This window comes from Dermacentor variabilis, chromosome 10, assembly GCF_050947875.1.
Source record: "Dermacentor variabilis isolate Ectoservices chromosome 10, ASM5094787v1, whole genome shotgun sequence".
NCBI lineage: Eukaryota > Metazoa > Arthropoda > Arachnida > Ixodida > Ixodidae > Dermacentor > Dermacentor variabilis.
In genome coordinates this window covers 292301-318020 of record NC_134577.1, presented here as the reverse complement: position 1 = coordinate 318020, position 25720 = coordinate 292301, and the positions used below count along the sequence as shown (strand labels likewise).

Here is a 25720-nt window from a genome sequence, read left to right as displayed (position 1 = left end):
AGGGCAATTTATGGTTTTGACACACAGTTATCCCCAAGTCTATCAATCATTTCTGCTTCTATAATTTCGCGAGTTATCCTACCTCGGGCTCTTCCCACAATGGAGCAGTCTCTGTATGCTGGAGCACACGTCGAGTGGTCACCATCATCCACCCCGGCAACAGCGCACTTGCAATGCCTGCAGTGAACGTCAAGGAACCAACCCCACTTTTCTGCTACACTATACAGGTGTTCCTTTAAACGCTCGTTGAGGCACCTTCCGCTTAGCCCCACGTCGTTCTTCCCGCACTTTAAAGGAAGGTTGTAAACAACTGCTCCCAGACATTCAACAAATGGTTTCTGGTGTTTCTTGTTGCACGTGCGCTTGTCAGACAGGCCTGGTCTGGTTAGTCTGTACAGACATTACAATTTTGTTGAAGCTGAAAACATAACCCTAACATTCGCATGTTGCCCTAATTTCTTTAAACGATGCGATAGGCCGTGGATATATGGGATCTACATAAGGCAGGCTGGTGGAATTCTTTGATAGCGTCGACTTGAGCAGACCCTCAGCAACGCTAATAAGTACATGTAACCTGCCAATCGAAGACGGAGGATCTGATCATTGAAGCTTTCAGTCATCAGCTCCGGGCATGACTTGCAAAATGCGTTTGACAAGCACATCTTTGTGATTCCCCTCTTAACCAACTTAGAGCGTGCCGACTGATATGGGAGCAGTGGCTTGTTCATGCGAGGCTCGTACTTCCAGCGTACATAGTCGTTGAACGTCTGGTAGGCAGTAAGTGTGAGAAGGTGAGCAGACGGGGCCACATCGAAGAGAGTGATCATCTGAAGAAGACATGCCTAATCTTCCTTGAATATAGCCAAGGTTTTTTTACCGTTAGTTTTGTCCCCGTGTGATTTATCCGCTGTTATTCGAGCCCTAAGGTTTAAAGTTGTAGCATCATCGTTCAATTCGAAAACTCCTACAAGGTCATTTGTGTACAAGAGCAAAATTGTAGCAGCCGTCATCGCCTTCCATGGTACCTACGCGCTTCGCCCTTCTTTCAAGCAGAATCGAAATGCTGCTTTCGTCTTTTATTTTTCGTGGCCTTAGACGCTTTATCGCTTTGGCAACGCTCGGCCAGCAGCATGCATTTGCACAGTCATGCGATAAGAGCTGCATGCCCAGATACCTGCACCAGGCATAACGCCCTGTCGCCGGCCAGTCTCACTGCAGCCTACCTTGTTCATCCATCACAAGCGGGAGAGCAGCACAATAACAGTGCGCAAGTTGCCCGTTATGTGTTTTTTTTTTTTTTTTCATATTTCGCGGGCTTTCCTTGGAACGCGGAAACAAGGAGCACGTGAGGTATTTCGTGTTGGAAACGATTTATTGGGATGGTTCTCGAGGTGCTCTACAAAATTGCGTATCACACTTCGCGTCTGCAGCCAATACTCAAAATGTTGATTAACTAAAAATAACTAATCCGTTAGTTAAGGGGAAAATAAAAAATAGCCTGAGTAACTCTGTAGGCCAGTGCCAATACTATGCATTCGGTTCAACTCGCGTCCGGAGTGCCTTTCATTTTAAAAATTTCGCTCAAGTTATGTGGAACAATAAGACACGTTGCGGGGCTAGTTGGTGCATAGCTTTCAATAGGTGAAGCGCCAATAGTGACGGCACACAAGAAAGAATACAGACAGGACAAGGCGCTTGTGCGCCTTGTCCTGTCTGTATTCCTTATTGTGTGCCGTCACTATTGGCGCTTCACCTATTGAAAGCTATGTGGAACAACCTTTATGTGGGCTGGCGCGGACAATCTGTCTCGTGCGGCATGTTGCTAACGAAGCGAAGTGTGGCTATGGTGCACCATAGTGTGGCGCCACTGCCTCGCTAATCTGGAGATCACGAGAGCCAGCACGAGGGTGATTCGCTCGCCTGTGCAGCCGGTCGACTGCAACGCCGCCCCCGCGGCACCAACGGGAACTACATATCTAGGTAACTTTTCGCCCTAGTGGAGCTTAGGTCCCCAGTTGTCGTGTAAAAAAAGCGCCTAGCTCCTGAAACGCCCTAGTCCCCATGCACGCGCGCGGGGCCCTTAGAAATATATCATAGCGCAAGGTTTGTGCCAACTCGCTGGAGTAGTAGGGTGGGCGGTTCATTGCGCTTGCACGCAAGCAGCACGACCACGAACGAAGTGATACAAGGTGGAACAGCGCGTTTTACGGCAATCGAAGATGTGTGTGTGTGGCGCGCTTGGTGTGTGCAAAGAGCAATTGAGTTGCATGTGTGACGAATGTGTATGCGCAAAATAGCACGACCACGAACGAAGGTGGAACATCGCGTTTTGGCGTTTAGTGTGCGCAGAGCAATCGAGTTGCGTGTGTGATGCGTTTGTTCGCGCAAACAGCACGACCACAAACGAAGCGATGCAAGGTCGAACAGTGCGTGTTGCACAATTGAGTTGTGTGTGTGCGTGTGTGTGACGCGTTTGTGATGCGCAAAGAGCACGACGACGATCGTCTTCTAACTGCGCCAGAGCAAACCGATTGTTGAGTACTACATACGTATTGACCCGCCGTGGTTGCTCAGTGGCTATGGTGTTGGGCTGCTGAGCACGAGGTCGCGGGATCGAATCCCGGCCACGGCGGCCGCATTTCGATGGGGGCGAAATGCGAAAACACCCGTGTGCTTAGATTTAGGTGCACGTTAAAAGAACCCCAGGTGGTCAAAATTTCCGGAGTCCTCCACTACGGCGTGCCTCATAATCAGAAAGTGGTTTTGGCACGTAAAACCCCAAATATTATTATTATTATTACATACGTATTGCACGGGCGTTAAAACTAGAGAAACACGGGATTGCAACGCGACCAGCCGCAGTGTATAGGACTGCACGTACGTACGTACGTACGTTTTTGTAATGTGGTCAGTCTTGAAAGGACGATGGCATTTCTGCACCAGCGGAGAAGTGGGAAATCGTGATTAAATTTATCCGATCATTGTCAAAAGCAAAGGCTTACCCTTAATTAGGGGTTATCCCCTACCTTCTACTGAAACTGCAGCCTCTAGTAGTCTTCATGCACTTTTGTAGTCATGACACCATACGACGATACCCTCTGACGTGGGGCCCAGACTACTGGAGAGCTGGTTGATCAAGCTTGCTCAATAAACTTGACCTTTTGTTCTTTGATTATGCTACAGTGCTAGAGCATAGTTTCTTGCTATTAGTAAACAGGCAAGACAACAAAGCATTGCTACTCTACTCCTGTTGTGGCTCTTCAGTCAATGACACTAGAGGGGAAAGGAATCGAGATCCAAGCCAAGTGGCAAATTGTGTTTAGTCAGTCTTAAACACCCTTAACTCAATGTTTTAAATGCCTGTGTGGTTGATACCTTGTCTAGTGGAACTTCTTGCCATCCCCAAAATGTGCATAGCACCAGAGGTATAGTTCGACAGCTGTAAGCAGTGCAATTAAGGGAGTGCAGTACCTGTATTGCAGCTTTACGCCAGCTAAGATATTGAAGCTTGGGAGTATGTTCATATTTCTCATCTATAGTGTGGCAAGAACTTGTAATCCGCCCTCAAGTTCTGCTGGAGCACAAGCTACTGTTGCTCTTTTGTGCAGCTAGTGTCAGCAGACAAGCTTGCAGTATTGCTAGGTAGAAAAGCACTTAGGCTTCATGACCATCCAAGTCATAAATGAATAAGTGCATGGCTAGAAGTTGTAAATTGCAAGAAACAGTTCAAATGCCATTGAGCATAGTTGCGCTATTGCAATGTATCCTTCGGAGCATTGTACGACCCATGGTAGTTCCCACATTATGTTGAAGTGCCACACCAGTGACATATGATAATGATGCCAGCGTGATCCAGTGTGGCTGTACTTTGTTCTATAAAAACTTTTCATGTGTTTTAGATTATATTTAGTGCAGTATCTGAAAGGTTATGCGCAGAAGATGATAGTTGACCTTACAGCCATTTTTTCTATACAGTCCTTCACTTTCCATCAACTTCAGCAAATCATTGAAGCCCCAAAATAACACATTTAATATTGGTACTCAGATTGAACAGTTTCAGTTCTATGTGTATGTTTCAGAGAACTGGACCAAACATCAAGAATGAAAATTTAGTGACCTATTGCTGTAGCTTTAGGCTCTGCAGGAACCATTTATCTGCAGCACCCAACTTATCCTGTATTTGACGGATCATGATAGATGTGTGAAGAAGGACGAGTGTTATGCAGAACAGTTTTCAAGAGGTAATGAACCTCTACCATATAATTCATAAATAACTGGAAGCCTTCTCCTAAGGAAATGTTCGTGCTCTGCACTGTAACATCGACAAGTCCCTCCCTAAGATAAGGTGATAAAGACAGCTGGTTTTATGAATCTGTTGTATTTCCACAATTTTAACATGGTATAAGTGAGGCCCAAGGCATAAATAGGACTGCGTGCTGTTCTGTATGCGTGCTGCACTTATTGTACAGATCGATAGTAGCCAATCAATAGCCATTTTATTGAAGATGCAAACTGGATCATATCCTGGTGCCAACTCACTGTCAATGAAAACTGTTATACTGGCTTCCTGCACTGTTTATTGATCATGGACTTCTTTTTGAGGTGCGATTGAAGTCCCTCAAGATGTTACTTAAACTATGAATTGCAACTGGGAGAATGTGTCTATTCATTAGGACCACACTTTTTGTATTTGGCTCTCATCATTGTAAACAGCTTCATAATGAGAGGAACCTCAGACGAAATGCTTATTTTTTCCTGGCATCCTTCTTCTGCCTTCTTTGTAAGCACAAACTATGGACATGTAAACAAGGTAATCTTGCATTTATCCTGCCTACAAGTGCCTCTTTTGACATTCATGCCTGTATTGCCTTTTCAGTGCCTAAAAATTCCCTTTTTCCTTCTTTTCTCATGACTCCATTTTGTTAAGCAAGAACCACTGAACAGTAATGACGAAAGCATTGTGCGGAAATATGCAAGGCGATCAGGTAATGTAAAATGAGTCATACACCCGATTGTAGCAAACTGTTACAGAGAAAACCCATGCAGGTTTCTCGGAAAGTCTTCACAAACCTACCACATGCTTCAGGCTGCTCCTGTGATTCAGATGTCTGCGATAATATGTAAAAGTAGGTTCTCATGGGCACATCTATTCTCTAGTTCATGAAGTCTTCATTCCAGAGAGCCTCACCATGCCATAACATTAACCCTCGTATTCAGAAATGCATCTTAACTTGAAGCCCATGCTTGACTTGATTTAAATGATGCCTGTCATGAACACACCAAAAGAAACGCAATGAGCATCTTGAGCGCGTTCACACCATGCGTCATTTATATCAAGTCAAGCATGAGCTTCAAGATGTATTGCTGAATACGGCGGTAAGACTTGATAAAGGTTGCTATTAATTATTTGTCCAATATTTCAGTTTTTTCATCAAGAATATCTAGCTTTTTCTGAATGCTACCAATTTTTGCTTCATTCTCCTTTTCACCACATGTGCTTCATGGCAATCTCTTTCACCTTTCCATCCCTTCTCCTTTCCCATGCTGTTGGCCAACGTGCAGGTGTCGTCTATGCGCTAGACAGTTACGATGTGGTCAGCAGGCTTTGCATTTCTCTGTCAACCAATTTCTCTCTTTGCTTTTGTGATCAAGTCCGCCTGACCCTTAGCTTACTGTATACAATGAAAACAAAGCATCTTTTTTTTTTCATGAAATGGGCAAGCACTTGCATCTCTTGCAAAGGATCTTCCAGTAAAGTTTCTCATTCCTGCAGTCACACTGAACATGCACGTCCATCATGATTTTTAAGTATCTAAAACGCACCGCTAGAAAGAGTAACAAAAAGCAGCTATATTTTCAGATAACACGTGTGGCTAAGAAAGCAAACCAAGACCAATTATGAGTGGTCTCCATTTTTTTTTTTTTTCAACATGCAAGGAGCATTGTGCACACACCTCTCAAGCATAAAGGGAGCACGTATGAGCCATGATGCCTCAATGGCTCCCATGTCTGATCACGCAAAAGAAGGCAGACCAAACATAAAATTTGTTTTTTGGAAATTCCGTTTATTATAGCTAAAATTTTATCTTGAAAACACAGAAAGTAGTCTTCATTTCAAGACCGTGCAACCTCTGGCTGTATTTTGCAGAGCATGAAAACATGAAAATATACTAAATTGAAATGGCAACAGGAAAGAAACACTGGCTTCCATCTTCTGCAATGCAGAAGAGAGTGACACTGTACACGGTAATCCAAAGTATGGACCCAACTTCGTTGCAGCATACATGCTCTGTGCTGATGTAACTTTAATATGAACTGAAGTGTGGCATCCACTACTCACTCGCCTGTGTCGTCAAAGGCCATTTCACGTTGCCACACATTCTTTATCCGCTACCTGAAAAGATTACATTACACCATGAAGATGACAAAGCTCACATGCATTAGAGGAAAATTGGTTAGCTATCTTGTCTCCCATACAACTCCGCCAAATACCTGCAATTAGTGTAAGTATGCTAGTTCCTTGCACTGTTTCCCATAACATCTTTGTTGAAGGTACTGGGTAACTGTTATGTACTGGGAATTACTTTATTCCTCACATAGTACACATAAAGAACGTAGCCTTGTCGTGGAGATGGCGACCACACTACATCACTTGGCGCGAACACACTGTCCACGTGATTGTCCCACACCAGGGCTTGCCAGGGATGTGGCTCCACCCATCGGCACAGTGGGGAATGTTCACACATAGTTCCGGACGCTCCCACTACGCGGCTGCACCCGTCCGCATCCGAGGACCGAAACCCGAACTAATCACGGACACAACACTTTTCCCCCCTTAGAAGGATGCCTTGTACCAAGTAGGCTGCCGTCTGATTCATGCTGGTCGTTTTGGTATGCTCGATTCGGATTCGAGTGGACGTGAAGATGGCATAGCTGGTGTGCTTTCCGCTGGATGACTGTCCATGCCCCACGTGAGCGTGGTTGAGGCTTGTCTGTCTAGCTTCACTTCGCCGGTGCGATTCCTGAGCTGGTTTAGATGGCGTCTAACAATTCTTCCTGCGCATTTCACAAGCCAGGATCTGTCGCCCATCCTTTTAACCAGAGTTCCTTCTGCCTAGTCTGGCCCCTTGTGGAATTGTTTTACCCATACGGCTTCTCCTTGCATGAGTTGACGACTCTTGGGTAGGTCAGGCTGTGCTGCCTCCTGTCCTTCCGATGCAATGATGAGGTCCAACTGGTTTGGTAGCTCCCGCCCGAACATGGCTTTAGCCAGTGTTAGCCCGGTTGACTTATGTACAGTGGTATGCTGCCGAAACAGGAAACATGAAGCAAACACTGAGCGAACCGGACGGTTCTCTGGCCAGTGCCCTCTTCAGTTCTCCAACATAACGTTCTGCTTGCCCGTTTGTAGCAGGATGGTAAGGGGCTGACGTTACGCTTCGAATGCCATTTCTCTGGTAGAAGTCTTGTATCTCGGAAGACACAAATGCAGCCCCATTGTCCGACACAACCTTGCGTGGTATGCCAAATGTGGCAAACAAAGAGCGCAGCACACTAATGACTGCTGTTGATGTCGGGCTGTTCACCAGTCGCACCTCCACCCACTTGGTGAAAGCGTCAACAACAACCAAAAAGGTATGTCCTTCTACCGGACCTTCAAAGTCCATGTGCAATGTATGCCATGGTGTCGTTGGCTGCGTCCAATTTGGAAGTGGAGCTTTTTTTGGATCGCTCTGGGTGCGCTGGCACTGGTCGCAAGACTTGACAGTTGTTTCGATCTCGGCGTCCAAACCAGGCCACCAAAGATAACTGTGCGCACAAGCTTTCATGGCTACAATTCCACAATGGCCTGCGTGAACTAATGAAATGGCCTGTTCTCGTGCTCCTGCCGGTATGACAATTCTTGAGCCCCAGCTGATGCATCCTCGATGGGTAGCAAGTTCGGTGGCTCTTCTGCGGTATGGGGTGAAACTGTCTCCCTGCAGACGCTGCACGGTGCCATTCTGTACTGCTGAAAAGACCTCTGCTAGGATTGGATCCTCTTGCGTTAGTATGGCCACAACCTCAGCTGTCAACAGCGGTCGTGGTAAAGCCTCGAACATGAGCACGTCTCCAGGTGGGTTAGGTCAATGCGGTCTGGCAGAGGCAGTCTACTCAGCGCATCTACATTCCCATGACGACTACCAGCACGATACTGCAGGTTGTAGTTGTATGCTGACAGTCTAAGGCACCACCTTTTCATTCGGGGCGAAAGCATTTCTGGTACCGGCTTCCGTGGTCCGAGAATCCCCAGTAACTGCTGGTGGTCAGTCACGAACGTGACTTCTCGACCCACAATGTACTTGTAGAAGTGTGTGGCTGCAAAGACTACAGCAAGACCTTCACGGTCAAGTTGTGCATAGTTACGTTCAGCAGCACCCAATGTCCGGGATGCAAATGCAATCGGTGCCTGTCTGCCTTGGCTGTCCAGCTGAGCAAGCACTGCACCTACACCATAAGGTGAAGCATCACATGAAATCAAGAGGGGCTTGCTTTCGTCATAGTGTGACAACACAGTCCTCGACAACCAGCAATGTTTGAGCTCATCAAACGCCCTTTGATGCCTTTGCTCCCATTTCCAAGTCTTTTCCTTAGCCAGAAGTTCATACAGGGTTGCTGCAACTGTAGCACGACGCTCTAGAAATCGATCATGGAAGGCCAACATGCCTAAAAATGACTGCAGTGTCTGCTTACTTGTGGGCGCTGGTGCCTTCACGATAGCTTCCACTTTTTCCTCAGATGTGTGAATCCCTGCCGCATCAATCTTGTGACCCAGAAATTTAACCTCCGCCACACCAAACTGACACTTGGATTTGCACAATCGTAGGTTTGCCTGAGCCAGCCGCTGGAGAACTGACGCTAAGCGGTCCTTGTGCTCTTTTGCGGTTGCTCCACTCACGATGATATCGTCCAGGTAAACACAAACTCCCGGCAAGCCGCTCAAAGTGGTCTCCATAAACCGCTGGAAAATTGCTGGGGCTGCTGAAACACCAAAAGGAAGCCTGTTTACCTTGTACAGCCCTTTTGTAGTGTTTACTGTGAGAATCTGTGCTGTCGCTGGAGTCACATGAAGTTGAGTGTAAGCTTGAGCCAAGTCCAAGGTGCTGAAAACCCGGCCACCTTTCAAAGTGCTAAACACTTCCTCTGTTGTGGGCAGCGGGTATGAAGCCTTTTTCGCAGCTTCATTTACTGTACAGCGGTAGTCACCGCAGGCGCGCAAGCTTCAGTCTTTTTTCCACACCCATACTAGCGGTGTAGCCCAGTCTGGAGTGTTGGACCGGCTCCCAAATACCGTCTTCTACGTACTTGTCAATCTGTGCCTCAGTTGATGCGTGCATGGCAAAGGGCACAGGCCGTGCCTTCAAAAACTTGGGGCTTGCCCCCTCCTGCAGTTCCAGATTCACTGGCGCACCGGTGTGTCCTGTGGTGTCTTCACGAAAAATGTCTTCATGCTTCTGTAGCAACTCGGTCAAACTGCCTTCCTCCGTTGCCTGGTGAATGCCGTGAAGCTCGATGCCCAGCTTGTCAAACCAGTTGCGTCCCAGCAAGCTACATCCAGTGCCCTCGACAACGAGAAGTGGTAGCTTGCAAGCTGTGTTCTTGTGACGAACCATTACTGTTGCCGTTCCGACAACCTGCAGTTGCTGACCTGACCAGGTGCGCAGATGTATGTCGTCCTGCCTCAGGGAGGGTGGGTGTGCATGCCATACGGTTTGAAATGTGTCTCTGCTAACCATGGTACACGCTGCACCAGAGTCGACCTCAAAAGTCACAGGTTTGCCGTGCACTGTAAGCGTCAGAGTAAACTTCGGGGTGCTGAATTCGTCTGCCACTGCACAGAGGTCATGCAATGTTGAAACCTCATGTTTGGTTTCGTTAGTTACTTCCGCAGTCCGTGAAGTTTCTAAGGAGATGCTACGCTGGTATGTCTTTTTCTCAGCCTTCTTCCTGGAAATACAAGCCTTGGCAACGTGCCCTTGTTTCCGGCAGTAATTGCAAATAGTTGTGCTGAACATACACGTCTTGGGACTGTGCGAACCGTCGCAACGCCAGCAGCGTTGCGCTTGGTGAGAATGCGTCTTGGACATCGAAGCGCTGTCGCCGGCGCGCGTTGCCGCCTTGTTGACTTCCGCATGATCAGCTTTTATCTGTCGTTGCTGCTGGATGGCACTTTCCGCTCGAATAGCGAAATCATAAACCTTGCAAAAGGTCAGATCCTTCTCTGCAAACAGTCGCTGTTGAAGATTCTGGTCGCGGAGACCACACACGAAGCGATCGCGCAACATCACATCTAATGGCAGAAGCGTTGGATTGCAGCCCGTAGCTCCCTGCTGTGTTGGTGATGCCGTTCCTTCAGATGGCGTCGCCGTAGCTGTTGTTGCCGTCGGCAGCATGCCGAAATTGCAGCTCGTAGCCAACTTGCGTAGAGCGGCAACATAGTCGTTTACCGATTCACCTGGAAGCTGATCTCGCCTTTGGAACATCGCACGACTGTAGACTTCGGACAGTCGATGGTCGTAGTGTGCCTGAAGCGCGGCCACGATCTCGGCATAGCTCACTTGGTCGGGCGTCTTCGGTTGAAGCAGCGCACAAACCACGTTGTAAATTTGAGCACCGCACAGTGTAAGCAAGTGTGCTCTTGTTTGACAGGGTGAGTCACATCGTTGGCCTCGAAGAAAAATTGTAGTCGGCCGAACCACGATGCCCAGTTGGAGCCAGTAAACTCCTCCAAACGTGCAGGAAAAATCATGCTGGCACTCAGCCATGACCCACTGGATGCTCCACGATGCCCTCAGGGCTTCCCTTCCACGGGTTATCCGCCTCGTCGCCAACGTTATGTACTGGGAATTACTTTATTCCTCACATAGTACACATGAAGAACGTAGCCTTGTCATGGAGATGGCGACCACACTACATCACTTGGCGCGAACACACTGTCCACGTGATTGTCCCACACCAGGGCTTGCCAGGGATGTGGCTCCACCCATCGGCACAGTGGGGAATGTTCACACATAGTTCCGGACACTCCCACTACGCGGCTGCACCCGTCCGCATCCGAGGACCGAAACCCGAACTAATCACGGACACAACAGTAACAATATCTCAATCACTTCACAAACTGTGGAGATTATTGTTAATTTTTAAAGCGAACAGCTTTATTTGCCTCTCGACAACACATGGCATAATTTGTTTAATGTAAAAGGTTGAAGCAATTCATTGGCATGTGCTTCACAATGTGCCTTGCAAAGATTCCTCATTAACAAATATACTGTTTCGAGAGTTTTCATTTCAGTTTGCTGACACAATGAAAAGAGACAGGAGGGAAGCTATGAAGCTGCTTGTCTCTCCACACCAAAAGCCAGCACCTATAGACTCTGCTAAAGATGTACTTCTCAAGATCTGGCTACTCCTTGACCAACCTGTGCAAAAATGTTAAATATGTGAGTCAGAAGTTATGTCAATCAGGCTGCTGCCACTCAAAGGGCAAAACTCCTTGAAACAGCAAAGCTCAAAAAAAAAGGAAAGAAGAGCATGTGTGAATGTTCCATGCTTTATAATGTAGAATAACGATTTCACCAACGCCAGGAATGCCACGCATCAGTGCCAGCGGGAACATCGTCTTGAGAATGGCTCCTTGATTTGGATTACATATTTCAACTAACAATTCTGCTGTATTGATTTACAGGTTGTATTTATGAAATCAGCAGCAATTCTGCTCGTACAGTTTGAGAAATACGCCAAAATTGATGCATGGTTCTTTCACATAAGAATTTGAAGGATAAATTCTAGGAAGCGTTACAAAGGCAGAAACAGTGTTCGAAAGTGTCAGAATGAGGGCCATGAAATGAGGTCTTTGACTATCCGAACAGTGCCGCTGCTGCAGACATTTTAAGCATGAAATGCTTTTAGCTCCTGTTGTCAGCCGCCTTCAATGAACCAAAAGCCAGAGCCATTATCCTGGCACTCAAACCAGCTCATCCGGGCAAATAGTCAAGACTGCAATACATACGCTAGTTACTTCCCAAACATGTTACAAAAATATTGCTTCCGAGTTCTAAATATTTGCTCACAATATCACTCAAGCTGTAACTTCTAGTATGCTGAAGTTTTATTTGTCACTTCTAATAGCGACGTTCAGAGGCAGATACAAGGCACTGTACACTTGATTGTCATTTTTTGGCACTGAGACACAGTTGCTTGTGCTCTTTTCAATGCCAGCAGTCCACGAGGTCCACGGCGCATCTGGTGGACCGAGACGAGACTTGCAATGGGGTTCTGTCTTTGACAGGAAACTTGCTTCCATATGGACCAGTATACAGTTGCGTGGTGCGGTGAGGTGGGGTGTGCCGTTTCGAATGTGCGCTACACCCATTTTAAGATTGTGGCTAGTATCATCTACAATCAATCTGCTTTGTCGGCAGCCATTTCATGCTTACATCCACTCGATTACAGGAGAGCCAGTATTTTTTAGTGTCACCAGAACAGCCTGAAAATGCTCATACAAAATTCTCCAAAGAGTGCAAGCTCTTCCAAGCTTTTTTAGTCTCTACATTCCAGCTATCTGAAATGAATCCAAGAAAGTAGTGGATGTTAAGGATATGATCTATTGCATATTACTTCGAGGTAGATGAAGTGGTACACGAAGGTGTCCTGTGTATTCTATTTCAGTGATAACATCATAGTGAACTGTTGGATAGTGTTCAGGAGAGATGCCAGGCTAGTGCAGCCAGCATCAAGTGCAATCAAAACGTGGCTTTGCTGTTGTTCAAAACAGATATTGCATTCGCCCTACAGCAGAAAGGAAACGAAGCAACACCTTCAAGACGGCAGTCCCCAAACAGCGAAAAAAAAAGGTTGGAGGACACTTAAGCTGCGCCTTTAAGAGTGGAACACGATAGCTTTAAAAGATCTCTGGCTGCTTCTCACGCTTCCGGGCAGCTGCAGCTTATGCTTCTGTAATGTTTCCCTGGAAATGCTGGTGGCAAACGCTGTGCACTAAGGCGAGCTTTCTGGGGCGTGCCACTCCTAAGACAGACCTGAAACGGCAGCTGGAAAAGGGGTTTGTGTTTGAGTTTCCATGCAACAGAATTATGTTTTCTCGCATATTCAAATTACAATCCAACGCTATCATGTCTCGAGGTTGTGTGCAAGTCATACTTTATGAATTTTTGACACATTCTACTTTGAGAATATTAAATAGTTCAGTAACGCCTATATGCCACGTGGAGGGCCTGCATGAATCGGGATGCATGGTTCGGGATTAATTTTCTCATATGGAAAAGGTCGCCAACACCACTGCCGGATTTTCAGCGACACGGGGCCCTGAACGCTGCGGCTGTTAATATTGTGAATCAGTTCCAGGCCAACAGCACATGTGCCATGCACAAAAAAATAAATAAAAGTAGATGCACTTGGGCACTTCCCAAACATTTTTTTACAAGAAAGGCAGAGGAAAAACCTTCGCTGCTAAGGCATCAGATGAGTAATGTGTAAAACATGCAATATAAAGCTTAATTGTACACCCGATAAGGACTATATTGTAACGTAGATTGGAGACAGAGTCTTGCAAAATATACGCTTCTCTTTAATGGCGGGCCAGAACAAGAGCGTGCAGCTTACGCACTTCATCGTCATTAGTGGCACCGACCTTTGAGCGCGTCATCATGCGGTGCGGGAGCCCCACATCTTTGTGTCAATTGCCTCCCATGAGAAAAGCAACCGTCTCGGTTGCGTCAAAAAGTTCTTTCAGCGACATAAGAAATGGAGCTCCTGGGGTGCATCTTGGCATTCACGTACAAGCATAGTATGGTTTCATGCGCACTACATGAACAACTTCAGCGGGAGGACGACGACGGAGGGAACTGGGGTCAGAACTGCAGGGGACCACTTCGTAGGTCACGTCACTGAGGCGGCGTGTAACCTTGTAGGGACCATAATACCGGCGGATTAACTTTTCTGAGAGTCCACGGCAGCAGACGGGCGTCCGGACCCACACGCAGCCGCCGGTATTGTAATGGGTGTCGCGTCGACCCTGGTTTTATCGAAGAGTGGCGGTATGCTGTTGGCTCCGGATACGATGCTGAGCAAGCTGGCGTGCCTCTTCGGCTCTTTGTACGAACTCTTCTACGTGTTCGCTGGTCGGGCTATTATCAGCCAGAGGTAGCATGGCGTCAAGTGTTGACCTGACGTGGCGCCCGTATACAAGTTAGAACGGCGTAAACTGTTTAGTCTCCTGTACAGCAGCATTATACCCAAAAGTCACATAGGGTAAGATCGCATCCCACGTCTTGTGCTCTACGTCGACATACATGGAGAGCATATCAGCCAGTGTTCTGTTCAGACGTTCCGTTAATCCATTGGCTTGAGGGTGATACGCAGTGTTCTTGCGGTGAGAGCTATGCGTCAGCTGGAGAACATCGTGCATAAGTTCCGCTGTAAATGCTGTACCGCGGTCAGTGATGAGAACAGACGGTGCACCATGTCGTAGGACAATGTGGCGTACAAAGAACTTGGCCACTTCATATGAATTTACTTGCGAAATAGCTTCGGTTTCGGCGTACCGGGTTAAGTAGACAGTAGCGACGACTATCCATCTGTTGCGCGAAGAGGTCGCTGGGAATGGCCCAAGTAGATCCATTCCTATTTGTTGGAACGGTGCTTGAGGAACGTCCACAGAATGGAGAAAGCCAGTCGGTTTAACTGGTGCTTTCTTGCGGCGCTGACAATCGTGGCAGGTCTTCATGTACCGTTGCACAGAAAAATAAAGTCGGGGCCAGTAATACTTCTGTCGTATCCTTGCCTAAAGTCTTGGCGAATCCATGGTGTCCCGCGCATGGCTCATCATGGCAGGCTCGCAAAATGTCGTGGCGTAGCGCCGATGGCACGACAAGGAGGTACGCATTGGGGCCGCTTCAGCAGTTTTTCTTGTAAAGGACGTTGTTGTGCAAGTAGTATGATGATAAGCCGCGCATGAGCGAGCGGGGTAAAACACCTTCAACTCCTTGGAGGTGTTCGATCCGCGGCAGCAGCTCAGCATCAGCGCGCTGGTGCTCAGCCATCTTTATGGCGTCGATAACGGCGACAAATGGCAAGTCATGGTCAGGGTCCAATGAGGTCGTAGGGAGTGGTGCACGTGACAAACAGTCAGCGTCACTGTACTTCCTGCCAGATCGGTAGACAACTGTAATATCATACTCTTGTAAGCAAAGGCTCCAATGGGCTAGTCTGCCTGAAGGATCCTTGAGGTTAGCAATACAGCACAGGATGTCGTTGATCGCTGACAGCGTTAAAGGTTCTACCGTACAAGTAGGGTCGGAATTTACCAATTGCCCACACAACCGCTAAGCATTCTTTTTCAGTGGTTGAGTAGTTTTTCTCAGCCTTGGTGAGACTGCGGCTTGCATAAGCAACAGGGCGTTCCGCACCAGCTTGCCACTGCACAAGCGCTGAGACTCGCATCAGTATGGATTTCAGTGTCAGCATCTTCGTCGAAATGAGCAAGTATCGGGGCCTCTTGCAAACGCTTGCGCAATTCATTGAACAGCTGCTGCTGCTCGTCCGCCCAAATGAAAGGTGCATCATCGCATGTAAGCCCTGTCAGAGGCTCAGCAATTCTCGAGAAGCCCTTGACAAAGCGCCCATAATATGCGCACAAACTAAGGAAGCATTGGACAGCCTTCTTGTCTGTGGGTGGTGAAAACTCAGCGATGGCAGCTAACTTGTCAGGGTCTGATCGGACGCCTTGAGGACCAACGACATGGCCAAAAAATTTGAGCTCTTGGAACCCAAAGTAGCATTTTTCAGGCTTGATGGTGAGGCCGGCAGTATGGATCGCAGTGAGGACACTCTCGAGTCATGCGAGATGTTCGTCAAACGTGCTCGAGAACACAACGACATCGTCCGGTGGCAGGTGCAGAACAGAGACCGAAGGGGAGAACTTTGAACTCATAAAGCCCATTAGGTCTCACAAATGCTGTTTTTTCACGATCCTGTTCATCAACTTCGATTTGCCAATATCCTGATTTAAGATCCAATGAAGAAAAAAACTTGGCATGTTGTAGACAATCCAGTGCGTCGTCGATGCGTGGCAATGAATAAACATCACGCTTGGTGACACGGTCCAACTTTCTGTAATCTACACAGAAGCATAGTGTGTTGCCTTTCTTTCTGACTAACATTACAGGGGAGGCCCACGGGCTGGTGGATAGCTGGATCACGTCGTCTTGGAGCATCTCTTTCACCTGATGCTTGATCACTTCCCTTTCCACTGGAGACCCTCTGTAAGGATGCTGACAGACAGGACGTGCAGACTCGTCCGTAATAATGCAGTGCTTTGTGATGGACTTGCGCCGCACTTTGGATGCCGTTGAAAAATAGTCTGCAAATTCATTCGCGAGACTCAATAGATGGTCTTTCTGATTATCTGGCAGAGCGGCGTTAACATGAATCCATTATTTTAGGCTGGAGGACCCAGATTGCTGAGACGATGAGGTTTCCAATGTGGCAATGTCAGTAACATCAGTGATTTCATGAAGAAATGAGCTCAGTTCAGCCATGTCGTTCCTCGCGGTACATGCCGATACTCGTTGCTAAAGTTTGTTAGCAAAACGACTGAACATTTGTTTTGCACCTGAAGAAGCCCTCTGGCTATACAAATGTGGCGCTCAAGAAGCAGGGGCATGTTTGCCTCAGCAATTCCTTTGACGGCGTCCTCCATGTCGCATTGGACAAGGGTAAGCACGCTGCTCTTGGGTGGCAACGTGATGTGATCGTCAGTTACGCGAAGCGCGATGTCACGGTCGTTGTCATTACTGTTCGCTATGGCTTGCGCTATGGCACCGTTCACCTGAAGGAAATCCATGCCGAGTATAAGGTCCTTTGAACATTCAGGAAGAATGACGAAGTCGCCGATGTACGTGAAGCCCTGAATGTTGACTCGTGCCGTGCACCTGCCCATTGGAGTTGCGAGATGCCCTCCTGCAGTACGAATCTGAGTTCCAGTCCATTGCGTCGAAACTTTGTTCAGTATACGCGCTAGATTCTGGCTCATAACAGATGCGTCCGCACCCGTGTCGATTAACGCCGTGACTTCGTGGTCATCTATGGTAACTGGTACGTCGCAGGATACTGACACGGAACTACACTGCTTTCTCTGTGTCTCAATTACGTCATATCGCTGTCGTAGTGGAGGATCTTCAGCGTTTGCAATGTCAGCGACCTCACCTCCGCAGGTCGCTGGATTCAGTTTTCCCGGGAGGCTGGGCTGAGTGAGCAACGCCTCGTTGCTCTCGGCGTGAATAGGGGGCTGGAAGACCTGTTTTGGCCAGGTGACGGTGACTGGGGTTCACGGAATCGTGGGGCAAACGAGGTCCTGGCGTCCACAAGGTATGCTTCAATCTCCAGGGCACGTTCACCATTGCGCAGGCATGGTGCATTCAGTGAAAATGCACGGAGCCCAGCTCAACGGTAGGGGCACGCCCGGTAGAGGTGACCGGCTTCACCGCAATGAAAACACAAGGGCCTCCGGTCTGCGGTGCGCCATACGTCGCTCTTGCGGGGTGGTTGTGTATCAGCCATGAATGGCGTGCGGTGAGGCCTGAAGTCGCCAGTGGCTTGTTCAATGGCGCGCACACTATGAAAGTCCAGGACGTCGCTCACATCACGAAAAATCGGGGACAACGAACTTCGCGCAGCTTCTGCATACAACATGTGAGGTTGTGGCTGCCGTACCTCGTGCTGTGGTGTCTCGCTTCACTCTGGGACTTGGACTGCCTGCCTGATTTCCTCCCAGACGACCTCAGCCAGAGCGAGCCACTGTACCGATGCTGAAGCCACCTGAAGATTTTGAAGCTACTCTCTAACGATAAGCCTAATGAGCTCCCGCAAGGCGTCGGTATTGTCCAGGGGTATAGTGAGAGAGTCACGCGATAGGGTCGACACATCGCGGTTCTGCCTTGTTCGCTGCTGCAGTGCCTTTTCCATTGATACGGCTTCCACGAGAAACTCTGCAACAATCTTTGGTGGGTTGCATATTAGGGCACCGAATAACTCTTGCTTGACACTGCGCATCAAGTTCCTGAGCTTCTTTTCTTCCGGCATGGGTGGATCCGCGCGTCAGAGAAGTCGGCACATATCTTCGACAAACAATGCGACGCTTTCGTCCGGCCGCTGTACTTTCGCCTGAATTGCAGATTCAGCTCGCTCCTTGCGATTAAGGCTGGCGTATGTGCTGATTAGCTGGCGTCGGAATTCATCCCATGTCGATAAGGCCGCCTCACGGTTTTCAAACCATGTCCGCGCATAGTTCTCGAGGGAAATGTAGGCGCTGCATAACTTGCGCTCTAGAGTCCAGCCGTTGAATTCTGCAACACGCGCAAAGTGATCGAGCCAGCCCTCTACATCCTCAAAGACTCCCCATGGAAGGACGTGGGAATTTGTGGCTGGATGAGGACGACGTCGGTCGGCGCGGTCGGGGAAGATGGAACCGATGTATTCAACCTTCTGACATGATTGCGTAGAGGCTCGTGCTCAAGTGGCAGTCCTTGAAGTCGGCAGCTTGTCTGTACCTGCACAGTAGTCAGCTTGACCGGACTTCGTACTGGGCTTGTAGACGGTGTTCGATCTGGGAGTGGTAGCATGTACCCCGCACCTCCACCAGAAAAATGTAACGTAGATTGGAGACGGAGTCTTGCAAAATATACACTTCTCTTTAATAGGGGACCAGAACAAGAGCGTGCAGCTTACGCACTTCATCGTCTTTCGTGGTGCCAACCTTTGCGCGCGCCATTCTGCGGTGTGGGAGCCCCACATCTTTGTCAATATGCACAAATTGCACGCAGAATTGACGTCGACTCGGGGTGAAGGTTGCTTTCCAAGTTCTACCTGGTGTTGTTTACAGGCAACAAACGCACTGGTGAAGAAGCTTACACAAACATTTTTCATTTTCCTTCACTATCTTTAGTCTCTGTGTATTTTCTACATTTTCACCAAGCCTAAATGTTTTTCTTAGTGTTTTTCATGTTTCATCCCCAACAGTTAATGCTCATTACAGTGTTGTAGATGTTTGCATCCTTTTTTCTTCTATGCACCGCCCTTAAAGAAGAGCCATCCTGTCAGCCACCTAGGTCTACTCCTTTTGCTCAACTACATTTTGGAGCCCAATGACGAGAAAGACTTCTCTAGCATACCTGAAGGTCATGAAGAAGTAGAACAGGATTACCGGCTGCGTGAGATACTTCAAGACATAATGATTTTTTTTTTCAGACAAGATTCGAAACATGATTTCCAAATTTATTAGCTTTCTTTTACCATTTTTTATAAGGCTATTGAGTAAAACCATCTTCATCTTCAATTACTGACTGAATTCATCTTTGATAGTAGCAACATTCTTGTATCATATAGCGTGTGTTGATGTTGGGCGGTGCTTTCGCAATAACAGCCTTTAGAGAGTTTTTATCTATGTGTAGCTGTTCGTTAGTCTCCTTCCCAGTAACACCTGCCATACATAGTGGCATGCAGATTGAAGTATTCGGAAATAGGAATGCTACATTGAGGTTGATGTGGCCTCAGAAATTTACTACCGGACACTCGTGAGCCATGCAGGTGTTGTGGAAGCAAATAAATTACATAGGGTGGTGCCTAATGACATCGTGCCCAAAAAGCTGTACTATGTCACCTGGGGCTGCTTGGCTAAGGCCATAATCAGCTTTTGAGGGTTCTCACTCATCACCCCCTACCTCCCGGAGGAACTCAACTACTTGAATGGCACCTTGCCACGGGCATCAGTTATTTCTTCTTTGTCACAGATGATTATTAGACACGATTTCTTGTCTCACCCTGAAAACAATGTGGTGCATGACATTTCGAGAAGGTGGTGATCTCCAAGTTACTGTGGTCAGTGTGTAAGGCAACTAGCACAACATCAAGTTCCATCTCGTGCATCAGGCAGAATGCTGCGATTTCCAAATAAATTTGCTAACTAGGTCACAGAGGTGATTGTGAAGGTGAAGTCGAGCGCTTACAGATTGAGAATGTTAATAGTTGAGAAGATTCAAAGCCGCATCCTCAAATACTTTGCGCAGCTTGCATGACAATGTTGAAACTCAAGCCTGTGTCCTTTGGACTAATATTTCACTGTTTTGTACGGCTACTTTTATAGAAGACGAAAACAAAACTTCTCCTGGTTTAAGATTGGTTTTACAACAGCTATGACAGAGCCAACTCCTTGGTGCACGCTTATGGTAGTGGTGATGAAGCCATCAGGAGCACTCCACACTTTTATGGATTACACAAAAACTGAACAAGCAAGTTCTGTGAGCATCATATCCAATTCCTGCAGTAGAGCATACCCTTCAGATACTATGAGTCACAGCTTGGTGTATGAAAAATTGATGCCCATATTCAGGGTTTTGGCAAATCCCGGAGAAATGACGGAAAGTTCTTGACCACCTTTACAGCACCATTCCGTTGGTTTCGCTTTAACTGCTCATGCGATTTGGTATCTGGCGTGCCCCAGATCAAATAAAATGGTATATGAATGATATTCATCCAGAACTTATATGTGTTGCTTGTCATATGGTCGAGGTTATCAGTTGGTGCTCAACTAAACAGCAACACAACGAACTCTGCAGTACATTTGAGGGCACTCACTGTGCAAGAGCTGCCATCAACAAAGAGAAATGTAAGTTTGGCATCACAGTAATATCATATTTGGGGCATATCATGAACGAAAACAAGCTCAAAGCTGTCACAGACATGCCAAGACCATCCTCCAGAACTACAGCTGCTAATGGGCATGACCACCTATCTAGGTTTATTCGCTCCTAACATGACAAACACTACACCCATTGTCCAGCATGCTGTTTTCAAAGCATGGTTTATCTGGAACCCACACAGGTTCAAGAATTCTCAAAATGGAAAGAAATACTTTCTTCAGATCCAGTGCTTGGCTGGTGCTCCTCAAAATGAGAAACCAGCTGCTAATCACAGCTGATGCTTTGTGCTGTGGTCTAGTTGCAGTGCTCAGCCAAAAGCAAGACGATGGGCAACATGTTACTAGATACGTCTCAAGATATTTTGCAGAGACAGAATGCCTGGCTATGCCTAGATATAGAAAGAAGTGCTTTCTTTCTTGCAAGCTTGAGATAAATTCTATAAATGGGGCAACAATCTGTTTCCCAAATCATAAAATACCTACATGATTGATAAATTATGAGGCATAATGTACATATTTGGCAAAGACTTTCCCGCAGCTGATACACTGTCAAGTTCTCATGTGAAGGAGAATAACAGGCACCAGAAGGGCCTACCAAGATTGAAGGCTATGCATGCTGCCTCTCCCTACCTTCTTTACAAGAACTGAAGAAAGAACAAGTGCTAGATTAATGCTGCTGCCAACTTCGCATCTTCACTCGAAAGAGCTGGACAAGGTGTTGCAAAGTCTGAAAGAATTCTGGCTTCACAAGGACGATGTAGTCCAAGACATGTTGATATTTTGGCAACAAAACCATCGCGCCCAAGAGGCTATAGGAGCTTACCCACCCAGCGCTTCTCACTTGAAGGCCACTTTGGAATCAATAAATGCCTAGCAAGACAACAAAGTACTGCATCATAAATGCATACAAACAGCAAACGTCTTCAAGCAGGGTGTCTACCAACCGGGAAAACCGGTAATTCTCAGGGATTTTGAGTAATCTGGAAAAACTCAGGGAAAACTCAGGGAATTTGTGCCTCTATCAGGGAAAGTTAGCTGTAATTTTATTGAAAGGGTCGAAAGTCGTGGTAATGCTGGCTCGAGCAAGACAGGAATCGTAATTAATCATCTTTGACGTTCTGTCGTCGGCTGGAGGAGTTGCCAGTGTACAGTCAACGACCGACTTTCCGGATTACCGATAATTTGGACGGCTTCGCGGAACCACCACGTACACCATAGAGTCAATGTATCAGAACGTCTGAAATTTCGGACGCAAGAACTCTTCGCCGTCAAATTTTCCGGACGTTTTGCCGTGACCGCAGGTCCGAAACAGCATTAATCAAAGTCATCACTGCTGCCATTTTTATTACCTCGCTGCCTGAAACCGGCGCTCTCGCACGCAGATCCGCTGGCAGCCTTAGCCACCACTGCGGCAGCGCTAGGCCTAGCTGCTTCGACGTTCGCTATGAAGCTTCTTGCCGTTGGGTGCCGTGTTTTTTATTGAAAGAATTCGCTGCTGTCAGTAATGCCGCGGACTCCGTCTTTGCGGTCCTCGCGATTGGCTTAGAAGCTTGGATAGCAGGGTGCGTTGCGTAATGCCGGTTCCTGAAAGTCAGCTTCGCCTCCGTACGGAAATGTTATTGGATGAAGCATACGCAATAGTATTGCAGTGAAGCGTAACAAGCGTGGGAAGGGGCTATTGCCACGGAACGCAGTATGTATTCCTTAATTATACACACGTATTTCCAGTCACAGTATGAGCACCGATATGCCTACTACGTGTATCGACAGGCCTTCAGAGCGTTTTCGAATGTGCCTGTGGAGGCTTGAGCCCTTAAGGGCAGTAAATGACATGCAGTTATTTTTTTCCAACTGGCCGACTTCTCGGACGTTTTCGCGGCCCCTAAGTAGTTCGAAAACTAGGACGTGGACTGTGCCACTGACCAAGAAGATATTATAAAGGGAGAATCGGACATCCACCCGTTCGTAGCAATTGCTACAAAGGAACCCATACGGGTTCCTCGAAAGAAAAGCCTCAGAGTTGAAGAAAAATTCGTCCTGGTCCGGGACTCGAACCCGGGACCACCGCCTTTCCGGGGCAGCCGCTCTACCACCTGAGCTAACCAGGCGGCTAGCAGATGGCAGGGCGAAGTCGAATTTGTCGACAACACACGAAGCAAAGGCAAGGTTTGACGTAGTAGTTCTGCGGAAGCCCGCAAGGTGGAGAGAAGAAATTATAAAGGCTGCCCCGGAAAGGCGGTGGTCCCGGGTTCGAGTCCCGGACCAGGACGAATTTTTCTTCAACTCTGAGGCTTTTCTTTCGAGGAACCCGTATGGGTTTCCTTTGTAGCAATTGCTACGAACGGGTGGATGTCTGATTCTCCCTTTATAATTTCTTCTCTCCACCTTGCGGGCTTCCGCAGAACTACTACGTCGACCAAGAAGATGCTTCAAATGGTCCATGGGGTGAACGAGGTACGGAAGGTGTACAAGAACAGAAAGGACTTACGCATTGAGGAATGAACAGGAAAGGAAGTGTGCTGCCACCGTTTTGAATTAGCTTGAGCTCTAAAAACAAAGTGTTGGCTGATGCCGAGATGCAAGTGTCCCTCATCCAAACCAAAATAAACTCTTCGAAGCAGTGAAACACAACAATGAGGGGTCGTGCGCGGGCTGAGAGTATGTCAGGACAGTTGAGGTTGATTTACGAGCTGTTTGTGACAAAGTTCGGGCCTCATACCACTGAGCTTGCTATCATTTGATAGAAATAGTTCCTGTTCGAAAATATTTGCTTTTGTATGCATCTCCTTTTCTATTCGTATTTGAGAGAATGTCCGACTCAATTTGCAATTTTTTCGAAGACATTTTATTTGCTGTGCATCTTACTAACCCCTCCCTTCTATTCTTTTCTTGAATAACATGAACACTACTCCTTAGTATTCAAATTGGATTAAGTCGTTTCTTTTTAATTTTTTTTTTATGTGCTTACCAGAAAGTGACCGCATCAGGCGATATGGTTTCAGCTCGTCTTGACATAAAACAGTTCTGCATCACTCAGGGAATTTTGCAAAGGCACTCAGGGAAAACCTGGAAAACTCAGGGAATTTGATTATGTCAACTTGGTAGACACCCTGTCAAGTCATGTCATACATGCTAGCACCACAGGGCTAAGAGAAGGGTGACACTCCTGCAACTGGGATTCTGAGAAAAGCTGTTACAGAAGTTCACCATGGACATATTTTCTTTTGGAGGGGTGCGGTGGCTCATCATCACAAAATACTAGTAAGGGTATCCTGAGCTAGTACTGGCTAGTTTGACAGGACCTGTGGTTGCGACTCAATGCCTCATTATTTTCACAAGGTATGCAATAGTGTAGTGGTCGTGAACCGCAACAAACTGTAGCTGGCAAAAGGGCGCAGCTCGCTGTCCGCAGAATTCATAAGAATTCCAACAAATGGCATGCAGTCCACACTACCAACAGCGCAATGATCTCACAGAAGCCACTGTAAACTTATCCAAGAACTCCCTTGAGACGTCAGGTGATGCCTACAAGACACACGATTATAGACTGAGCCTTCTGAAAAATGGCTCCTCGCTAGTGCAAATGCTTACGAGCCGAAGGCTTAGGACTACACTTCCAGCTACTGCAGACAGCTTCTTTCCACAACTTCCGGACCGGAGGAAAATGCATGAGCAAAAGTGCTGGCAGAAACAGAAAACTTGCTCTGATGTTTGGCATGGCATGCAAGATCTACCCAATTTGTATCCAGACATTAATGTCCGAGTAGTTGACCTGGAAAATGCAGGCACACTTCAGCAGCCAGGAGATAAGTCCAGGTCATAGTGGATAGACATGGACAAAAGGACCATTCATGTCAAACAGGATACAACCAGTGCCACTGCCTCTGGCTCAAGGGTTCGATGGAAGTTCGTTTGGTCAGGCATGGAAACGAAAAAAAAACGTGATCTAAGAAATGATAGTCACACGACTATTACTTGCCGAGCATGCGCAGGAGCATGGTCACAAGATTGACTGGGACAATGCCACTGTTGTTGCCAAAGAAAAGAACATGTCATCCCGGCAGCTGCTAGAATTGCTAATCATTCAATTGACGCCAGCTACGATGAACCGGACACCATGGACTATGCCTGCCATTTACGCATGTTCGGGACGTCACGTGCTGGCTGCATAAGTGACGACGATTTCCTGTCCAACTCAGTGAACAAGGAACCCATATGCAGTTCCGAAACGTCGGGTTATACATCAGACTTGGTCAGTGACTGTGAACCCCCCTTCATGCCTCTGGCTAAGGGAGAACACAAGCAGCCACAAGACTGTACCAAAGAGGTTCCGTTTTGTAGAGATCCTGGGCATCAACACCATAGAAGTGGACAATGAATAACACCAACTAAGCAGTAAGCAACATGACCCTTTTTATACAGGGAACGATATGCTACAAGGATGCTTGTACTACTGTAAGGCTAATGTGCATGCTTGTAGAAAATGATCACAATAAAAAACTCACCTCTTGCCTTGTGCTCAATGTTGAGGCCACCATTCTGAATCACAATTACTTTATCCCACCTAGCCAAGAGTTTGCCAAATCTCAAAGAAGTTTTAATAAGCATTTTGTCTTGACTACCCGAAACGCCAGTCTGTGTAGTAGTGTTACACAGTGTTGGGTTCAAATCTACCATAATCATGAATCCGAGTGAACTTGCCCACATTTCAGTTGTTCTGCAAAAGTATTTGGCATCATTTCGTTGCTTCTATATGCACTGAGGCAACCACAGCTCTGAAACACATTTAGGTCGTACTGAAGATGTGTTCGGATTCCAGATTAATAAGAATATAGCTGGTAACGTAGAGGACTTCTATAGCATTAACGAGAGGGTGGCAGGTCTCGTTGTGAGACTTAATAAGAGGTACAAATTGAAGGTCGTACAGGTCTACGCCCCTACATCCAGTCATGATGACCAGGAAGTCGA

The 25720-nt window shown here is 47.2% G+C and overlaps 1 protein-coding gene and 1 non-coding gene across 6 annotated transcripts in view; one reads left to right on the top strand and one right to left on the bottom strand.

Moving 5' to 3' along the window:
- Positions 1–25720, top strand: part of Pi3K21B (phosphatidylinositol 3-kinase regulatory subunit alpha) — a 223147-nt gene that overhangs the window by 128505 nt on the left and 68922 nt on the right. The window lies entirely within an intron of this gene.
- TRNAS-GGA (transfer RNA serine (anticodon GGA)) lies at positions 22786–22860 on the bottom strand. Its single transcript has one exon. It is a non-coding gene; the product is annotated as a tRNA-Ser (tRNA).